At 32.6% G+C, this 10,484-nt stretch overlaps 1 long non-coding RNA gene across 1 annotated transcript; it reads right to left on the bottom strand.

Annotated features, from left to right (window-relative positions):
- Nucleotides 1–3,537: 3,537 nt before the first annotated feature.
- Nucleotides 3,538–4,408, bottom strand: LOC108365102 (uncharacterized). Its single transcript, XR_001847880.1, has 2 exons — nucleotides 4,368–4,408; nucleotides 3,538–4,297 (listed from the first exon to the last, which is right to left on the bottom strand). It is a non-coding gene; the product is annotated as an uncharacterized LOC108365102 (long non-coding RNA).
- Nucleotides 4,409–10,484: the final 6,076 nt, after the last annotated feature.

Genomic DNA, 10,484 nt, shown 5'->3' with positions numbered 1-10,484 from the left:
ATTTTGTTTTTAATAAGTATTAAGAAGTTTTTTAAACTTAAATTCTTTGGAATAGTTTTTAGTTTATTGTGTGAAAATTTTAAATCGATTGATACACAAACGTCTGAGATATAGCGTGTTTAAAAAATAATTTTGTAAAAATTTTCTATCACAGTATGATGTTTTAATTCGTTCAAACGAACGGAGTCAACGTGACGCGACGGAGCGTGGCGACTGGTATATATTTGGCTATACGCTTATAGCTCGGAAAAATCAAAAAAAGTCCCTTTTTTTATTAATGATTTATATGTAAAAAGACCTGATCTTTCGATTGAGATGACTTAAACCAATATTAAAAATAACCATAATTGAGAAAAATTACAAATAAAATTTCGTTCGAATTTTCACCACGCAAATGGGAAAATTTTGGAAAAAGCATGGCGCCATCGGATAGCCCTTACAAAAATCTATATAAATCATGGTTTTTGAATTATTTTTCCCATTTTCTGTCTGCTTTTTAGCTATTCGAAAACAAGCTTGTTTTGCTCCGCTCAGCGCGCTTGGGACATTTAACGTGAATCGCCTCATATGCATATTATACATACATATATACATGTATGTTCATCAGTTATCAACGGTACCAGTTAAAATGATTTCAGTATTTTTTTAAATTTTCGCCTTGCTTTTTTATCAAAATAGATTACTAAACCTATGCCTAAAACCATCTACGAATATCAAAACCAGGACATGAATCATGTATGACGACAATCGTCTGAACGACATCGTGTCGAGATTGTCTTGCTTCATAACAATCAAAAATTGTTTGATCGTTTGTGCGATATCGTCAACTCTATTCCAGTTTTGCTTCACGTAACGGTAACAGTAACACGTAACAGCAACACAAATGCATAAATCAGTGTTTTGACAACATCGTTTTGTCAGTATCGTTTGAACAACTATCGTTTCAAAGTTACGTGATTCATGCCTAGTTGCAACAAATGAGTCCATACATATTTATGTGCATACATAGGTACAAAACCGTATGCATGTGCGGAGTTTAAATAATCGGAAGTAATAATCAAATGTAGCGCATTTCCTCTTACTATGCATATGCCTAAATGTATGCAACCATTTACAATAGTAAGCAAACACAGGGTGCTTCTAATGAAAAAAATTGTACGCTGAAATACACATGCTAAGCCCTTCGAAATTTTGTGCTGGGATATGCGTTACAGCTTCGCAAATTTTACCCCTACCGAAACCAAAGATATATACACATCAAAAAACAAGGCACATATTCGTTTACATACGTATGTATGTACACCCCGCGACAAAATGATACGATTGCTCAGTTTGGGCTACTTTTTTCACATTAATTTGTTACTTTAATAATTGCAAATTTTGTACAAAAACAGTCTTGATGATCACTGCGAACTGCGTGGCTTGCGCTAACAATTGGAAATTAGTTGCTATACATACATGCAAATGTTCTAGTGCACTCGGTTGTCTTGATATGATTTGCCGCTATTTTACTTCTACCCTTCTTTTTGGTTTTACAATTTGCTTCACCACAGAACTCAAGCGCTATCGTCGCTGTAGCAAATTCTATTTCGAATGTTGAAGTGTTTGTATTCTTGCGCAACTTGCTATCGAATATTTTGTGTTGCTGTTAACGCTACCTGTAGTACGCCGTTTGGAAGTACTGCATAGTAGTAAAGTGTGCCTTTTAGAAGGTTTTGCGCAGCTCTTTAGTACTTACATACATGTATATTAGGGTGCCCATCGAAAAAGCTTTTTTTTTTTGGAAATTTCAAGACCCTACCCCCTTATTTTATTAGCTTTTATGAGAAATATTATTGCCACCCTTATTTTCCTAAAATTTCTTGAAAACCCACTTTTTTGCTAAAGACCGATTTTATATATCAATTTTGAATAAATATTAATGAACACCTTAGCCACACACACTGAGAAAAAGGATTAGTTTCGACAACTAAAGATATTTAGTTCCCGAATTTTGACAATATTTGGGAACTGTGACCAAGGATTAGGAACTATTACCATGGGTTGGTAATTAGAACTAAATATATTAAAGCTTCTAATATTCATCTAGGTTGTACCAAATCGTTAATTTAGTTGAAGGGTTTCGTAAATACTAATAAATATTTTTTTGAAGCATATTTCTACAAATTCCATTCAACTTAACGTATGGTTCATAAAAGGATGTCATTAAGCTCTGCTAATACAAATAAGCTTTCTTTCAACACATCGTTTAATCCATAGATGGGCACACCAATACAGTCTCATTTTGTCATGGTATTCGTGAATCGCGCTGAGTAACAGTTGCCACTTTTCTATATTGTACAAAAGTGCGTCGTTTTTTGCGCGTGTTAGAAAACGCTCTTACAAATTTATATTTAATTTGTTTTATGAACATGAAACGAAAATAATAAAATATAATAAAAAAATAATGAATAAATAAATACAAATAATGAATTATGAAATTAATTTTTATAAGTACATATGTACGTGCATGAAGTTTTTAATTTAATTTCATTAAACTAATGTTTTAAAAAATGATAGTTTATTCAACAACACTAATTTAAAATTTCTAAACTTTGTAAAAAACTCAGTATTCTATAAAGTATACTAAATATATTAAATTGCCGTACCGTACATACATATATACATAAAAACCATTACAAAAAACTTTTAATTGGTTTACACAGTTCGGCAGTTAGACTTTTTTACCATGACAAATAATGTCGCCTTATATTAAAAGTACGATTCCAAGTAGTCGTATTACCACATAACAAGCATTGGGCGTTATTGGCTTTTCTTAAAACCAAAAACTTTAATTGGCACTCATACTCAGACATTTTGGGCATTGTTACATATATAGGTGGCAACCACGCGCTAAAATTACGAATAAAAATATTCAACGGCGAAGCGTGGTGTCACTCTCATGAAATCTGAAAGCAGACTGAATTGAAATTCGCTGCGTCGTTTCTGTATACGTATAAGAACATATTCATGCTTGTGAGCAGTGTTGCCGTTTTAGCCCTTTGGTGGCTAGATTCAGCTACCACATACTTTTTTTGGTCAAATAAATTTAAAATTGCCCCTAGCCCTTTTTTTAGCCCTTTGGTGAATTTATTCATCCTTGGCATGAAAAAGTTCTATATGCTTAATTTGATCTATTTTTTTTAAGTAAGAGAAGAATTTTTAAACTAAGAAATACTGACATACATACATATCGTCGTTTAAAGTACAAAACCGCGTATCGTCATTCTGCAAAACCGCGTAACTGACATTGGCTGCCAAAAATTTGATTTGCTCACACAAGCTCTTGGCTCAATCCTTATCCATTCGTCCTGAAATATGCTATCCAGATATGCGATTTCTTTATAAAAAAGAGAACCATTTTGAAATATGAGTGTTTTACTCTCTAAAAAATAATGTATGCAACCTCACATACGTGGTTTTGCATTTTGCTGATACGCGGTTTTGCATTTTGTTGATACGCGGTTTTGCTCTTTAAACGACGATATGTATATATACTAGGGATGTGCCGGGTATCCGGTAGATATCCAGAATCCGGCCTATCCGGCCGTTTTTTGGTTATCCGGTTATCCGGCCGGATACTGGCTAATATCCGGCCGGATTCCGGATATCGATTATAGAAGATTCAATTTAGAAATTTAACCCAGATTTTGTATTTTTGTAATCCAATTTAATAGTATCTAATTAGTAATCAAAGTTTCCGCATTATCGGGCAACAACCTAATTCTATTTTCCACATAAATGTTACCCGATGCACTAAATACTCTTTCCGAGTTCACTGAGGAAGGTGGCGCGCAGAGATACTTCATTGCCAGTGTAAACAAATTTGGAAATTCTTTGCGGCTATACTTTCACCAGGTTAAGGGATCTTGTTGTATAAGAGGTAGCTGCAAATATTTGTCTATTTCAAGTTCATAAATCGCTCCCTTTTTTATGTACGTTCGCTGCCTTGTCTACCAATCGTTTGGCTATCCATATCACTAGAAACACTAGAATCAGCATCAGAGCCGTTGGCGATTTCCTCAAAGCATTGCCAAATATCCTCGTGAGCTCGATCTTCGATGGAAGCTTTCACTATAGTTCGGCATTTTTTATATGATTCAACTGGTTTCCCCATGCTAATTGATTTATAATTTGGAATTAGTTCATCAACAACCCAGTTTTTAGCTTTATTGGCGTCAGAAAAAAAAACGAGTTTTGAAACGTGGGTCACAAAATGTTGCAATAGTGAAGCATTGTCGTTGTTGAATGTTTAGTCCTACAATCAAGAAAATTTTTTTATTAATAGTTCTATAAATACTTTTGATAAGTGAATCGCAATTTCATACCTTTTGCGACAGAGTTGCATTGGCTTCAGTTTATCAGGTTTATTCAGTGAAATCGCTGGATAAATTTATCAGAAATGTGTAAACGAGTTCCCATACAAATTTTGACAGTTCATTTATAAAGTTTACATAATTATAAGTTTATACGGTTTACATTGCATTTATAAGCTTTGATGAATACCCTTAGTAGTTTTGACTTTCATCTAATTTGATAGTCGTTTGACATGTGCTGTGGACCGTGCTGTTTGATCAAAATGATAAACAAAGTGAAAGAACAAGTGCCCGATAATTTAAATAAAAAGAAGAAATGAGCAAGAAAAGAAAATAATTCGACTTCATTTTAGAACTAATAAATTATTTCAAAAATCTCCAAAACCTTTTTTGTGGTGATACAACTTCAACAAAAACTGAAATTTTATGGGTTTTTTTACGTGTGTAAGTCAAACCATCTAATTACACAGACATATCTGTGCACAATAATTTAAATAAAAACACATAATTGAACAAGGAAAAAGTATACGACTTAGTATTAGTATTAACAAATGAATACAAAGCTTTCTTAAGCTTCTCTTCAACTTCATCCAAAACGAAAAGCTGAAATTTGATGGGTTTTTTGAAGCGTGTAAGTTAAACCATCTAATTACACAGAAGACAGTTTGATCAAACAATGTGACCATGTAAGGTCCATATAGGGCAACAACGTGTGCGATTCTGACAATGCGAATCTGTTCCGAAAAAATTACAACAATGCCGCAACTATTTATTGGAAATCGCAGACCTACGCGTTCGGAAACGAAAAAGGTTAATAGGCGGGTTCTGTTTAACAAAAATTAACGTAAGAAACCAAAACACCTTGATTGCTCAAAAGCAAAGAATTTGATGAAGATTGTTTTTGATTGTTTATAAGATGCCATTTTTCACTGCGATAGCATCGCACAGATGTGTGCATAATTGTGTTTTCGCAGTGGTAAATTCTGTAGCATCAGAAATGGTGCGGAGGTCGAGGTGAACTCGAGCCGGCAAAAAAACAATATTGGGAAATTTATTAAGGGCAGCAGTCTACCGGATAATTACGGTAATCAGTAAGAACCAGCCTTAGTGTCAAAAATGCTCGCTCAGTTTTGACCTGTTAAAAAAGAAATTCGTAAAGCTTCAGTGAATATGTACTTACATACTTGTGCATATGAACATCAGGGTGGCCACTATTTCTCAAGCTGTTTTTTTTGCACATAGTTAAACCCATGTCTGTGTTGTTCTCGAAATACATTCAAATATCGTTTACAGCTGCTATAGTGAAATTTATATGTTGCCAAACTAAAAAACTCATAAACACAAAACAGTACATACTGACCACATCATTAACAATGCAGAAATTATACATACCTAAACATTTGCTTAGGAGTCTCAAGGTAGCATGAATGAATGTATTTCCCAAGCTAAGAAAACTCCTTGTAAATATGAAGCAATACATCTTAACCACATCATTTACACTCCAAATTATTACATATACATTAGGGCGCCCAACGAAAATGCTTTTTTTTTTGGAAATTTCAAGACCCCACCCCCTAATTTGATTCGTTTTTATGAGTAATATTATTGGCTATTTTTATAGATTTTTTAAAAGTCATTTAGAGGTCGCGACCTGTCGATTTAGGTCAGAAAATAAAATTTTGCAGATTTATCAGTTTTTGAATGACTATTTTTGATTGTTTTGATATCCTATATAGGCCTTTAAAATTGTATATAATAATCTATTGTCGGACTAGGCTTGTTAGGGATTTTTTATCGGGTAAATTAAAAAAAGACCCAAATTTCTCTTAATTTTTTAAATTTTGACCATCGATAATTTCTACAATTTCAAAAGATGGAGTACTATCTAAAACTAAATCTATTTTTAAATAAACTGATACCTCATTTGTTGCAATCGCATATAAATTGTCGAATTAAGGCGACTTTTCTTAAATACGGCCTTGAATTTATATGCACTCAGAAAAAGGTTTAGTTATAATTACCAAGATTTGGCATAGTTGGATATGGCGAACTAAATATCTAGCTCACGAAAGTCTGCAATTTACTTGAGACTTCTAGTTGCGACAAATGTATATTTGTTAATAATTACAAAACGACTACCTTGAGTGGACAATATGGTTTGTTGAATAAAATCATTGTTGAGCAAATATAAACAGTGCTTTGGATGATACAAGTTTTCAATTAATTTTGTGAACTTGCTGTAGACGTGAATCAGCTAACCGTTTATTATTGGAAAAAAAGTTTCAGTTTGACACAAATAAAAANTTTAAAAATAGATTTAGTTTTAGATAGTACTCCATCTTTTGAAATTGTAGAAATTATCGATGGTCAAAATTTAAAAAATTAAGAGAAATTTGGGTATTTTTTTAATTTACCCGATAAAAAATCCCCAACAAGCCTAGTCCGACAATAGATTATTATATACAATTTTAAAGGCCTATATATCCTCTTCTCATAGCATATCAAAACAATCAAAAATAGTCAGTCAAAAACTGACAAATCTGCAAAATCCTATTTTCTGACCTAAATCGACAGGTCGCGACCTCTAAATGACTTTAAAAAAATCTATAAAAATAGCCAATAATATTACTCATAAAAACGAATCAAATTAGGGGGTAGGGTCTTGAAATTTCCAAAAAAAAAAGCATTTTCGTTGGGCGCCCTAATGTATATGTAATAATTTGGATTGTAAATGATGTGGTTAAGATGTATTGTCTCATATTTACAAAGAGTTTTCTTAGCTTGGGAAATACATTCATTCATGCTACCTTGAGACTCCTAAGCAAATGTTTAGGTATGTATAATTTCTGCATTGTTAATGATGTGGTCAGTATGTACTGTTTTGTGTTTATGAGTTTTTTAGTTTGGGAAAAAAAGTAAATTAATGCATTTAATATCCGCATAGGCAACCTTGAAAACCTCAGTATCTTTACTACAATCATGGTTTCAAGTGAACAAAAGAACAAACAATTCGTTTGGTTTGTACTCAGCTGCAATTGAAACCGATTGTGTATTGCTAGTTATCGGGAACAATACATGAGGAAGACAAACTTTTCGTACTTGTTGTGGAAGTTGGTAGTGTTTGTTCTGTTCGGTTTGTTTACGTACTCTGGTGTCAACAGTTATTAATTGCGAGCTCTGTATTTACGTTTTTGGTTTGTATTTAGCTTTTTTTCCATTTGGTTTAGCAACATAAATTTCACTATAGCAGCTGTAAACGATATTTGGATGTATTTCGAGAACAACACAGACATGGGTTTAACTATGTGCAAAAAAAAACAGCTTGAGAAATAGTGGCCACCCTGATGTTCATATGCACAAGTATGTAAGTACATATTCACTGAAGCTTTACGAATTTCTTTTTTAACAGGTTAAAACTGAGCGAGCATTTTTGACACTAATGCTGGTTCTTACTGATTACCGTAATCACCTTAGTCAGGAGATACTCGAAAATATTTTATTAGTAAACCTCAACCCAAGCTATCTTGACACAGCTATAGAAACTTTACCTCTCTTCGAAGATACACCAGATGAATAATATCCTAAGTTTTCTTATTTTGTACGTTTTAAGTAATATTACTTATATCCAATGAAGACTGTATTTTCCTTTTTATTTTAATTTCAAATTTTCAATATAAAATAACAAAATAAGAATAATCACATATTTAAGATGATATCCTAAAAATTTTGTTATATATGTACATTAGAGTGGTCCAAAAAAGTAAAGTCGGGAGTTTTAATGCCGGCACACCCTAGGATTGATATATATCGAACAAAAATATACCCCTATTTTTTATTTTGAAATCAAAAAATATTTAGGGAGTGCTCAAAGCGCTCAAAGTTTTCCATGTATTTTATATGGAGAAAAAACAATTTTTCGTAGAAATGGTATAAAACTCTTGAAAATCAATATTTTTCGACCGGAAAACTGTGGTTCTCTTCAGGAGATTTCCAGTATTGATATTCAATTATTTATTTAACCTTTTTTTATGATTAAAGATTTTTTATTGGTCCCCCTATTGCATTTTCTAAGGGCTTTGGAGGACCTATAAAACATAGTTACCATGAAATAATTGTTAAAGAAACAATTGAGTATTATTACTGGGAATCTCCTGAAGATAAGTGAAGTTTTCCGATCGAAAAATATTGATTTTCAAGAATTCTACACTATTTCTACGAAAAGTTGTTTTTTTTCCATATAAAATACATGGAAATTTTGAGCCCTTTGAGCACTACCTAAATTATTTTTTATTTCAAAATAAAAAAATATGGGTATATTTTTTTCGGTATATAACAATCCTAGCGGGGTGGCGGCATTAAAAATCCGAACTTATTTTTTTTACATACATTTTTGGACCACTTTAATGTACATACATAAAGCTGCGATCAACTAACTAGCGCTGAAATTCAAAATGATATTGTTTTCAACTTATGTTTATTACTTTTTAATAATTTTCATTTAAAATATAATTCAATCTATAACAGAAGCCACATAAATAAAAGTTTCAAAGCTGTCATAGACACCCTCCACAAACAAATTCTAAAAAATCGACGGTAATTTTTAGCGACTTGAAACTGGCACTTTATCAGACTAAAATTGAATGGGTTAAAAACTGCATACCCGAAAATTTTCTAAATATTCTAATTAAAAATTTTAAGGAAAACTTTTCGAAGTTTGATGAATTTTTTTGTAAGTTACGTAAGCTTTTAAAATTGCATTTGTGTGGCTATTATAGATTGAATTATATTTTAAATGAAAATTATTAAAAATAAATAAATAAACATAAGTTGCAAACAATATCATTTTGAATTTCGGTGCTAATAAGTTGATAGCAGCTGTACATACATAAGTAAGGGTTGTCCAAAATAAGTAAAGTCGTTGTCAAAAATGAAGTAAAGGGTTGGTCAAAATAAGTCAAGACAGTTCATCCCCCGCTTTCCCATGTAAACTGAAATTCCCACAAAAAAAGGTCCATTCCCCGATTCCCCACGCAAACTGAAATTACCCGCAAATCGGGGAATTCCCCACGAGTTGGCTTCCCATGGGAAGCTGTTTTTATACCTTTCATGAGCATGAAATGGTATTATAACTTTGGTCCGATGTTTGTAAGTACCAGAACAAAAAGAGATAGACCCAATGAAATGTATACTTATATGATCAGAACGTCGAGCTGAGTTGATTTAGCCATGTCCGTCTGTCCGTCTGTTTGTATGCAATCTAGTCTCTCAGTTTTCGAGATATCCGTATCAAATTTGGTAGGTGGGTGTATTTTTATAATGTATTAATCATTTGTCGGAACCGGAAAAATCGGACCACTATAACATATAGCTCCCATACAACTGATTGTTCAGATATGAGATTTTTAGTTATAACTTCTCCATTTATGCAGCTACAAACATGAAATTATGCAGTACTTGCACCCATTATCAACAGAATACTTACAGTGAAAATTATAAAGATCGGGTAACTATAACCCATAGCTCCCATACAACTGATTGTTCAGATATGAGATTTTTCGTTATAATTCATCCATTTATGTAGCTAGGACCATGAAATTTCGCGCTGTTTTCACTCATTATCAACAGAAGACTTATAGTGAAAATAACAAAGATCGGTTCACTATAACCTGCAGACCCCATACAACTGATTGTTCAGATATGAGGTCTTTTATCATAACTCCTCCATTTATGCAGCTAGGAACATGAAATTTCGCACCATTTTCACTCATTATTAACAGAGTACTTACAGTGAAAATAACAAGGATCGGATGACTGCAACATATATCTTCCATACATCCGATTGTTCAGATATGGGGTTTTACTGTAAAACTTCTTTATTTGAACAGCTAAAACCGATAAATTTCGTAAGATATTTTATAAATAATAATACAAAGTCTACTGAGAAAATCATCAAAATCTATGCTGTATAAGCTTTATCTCCTATAGCACTGATTGTTCAGATACCAATTTTTGCCATATATCTCCTTTATGTAGGAAACTAAACCCAATAAATTGTGTTACCGGTTTACATACCGATCACATAGCAGTGAAAATCACTTAGATTGGTGCCATATAAAGTATATCTTCCAT

The sequence above is a fragment of the Rhagoletis zephyria genome, unplaced genomic scaffold (assembly GCF_001687245.7).
Source record: "Rhagoletis zephyria isolate East Lansing unplaced genomic scaffold, Rhagoletis_zephyria_1.1 Rzeph_scaffold_01777, whole genome shotgun sequence".
Lineage (NCBI taxonomy): Eukaryota > Metazoa > Arthropoda > Insecta > Diptera > Tephritidae > Rhagoletis > Rhagoletis zephyria.
This window is presented reverse-complemented; position numbering and strand designations above follow the sequence as displayed.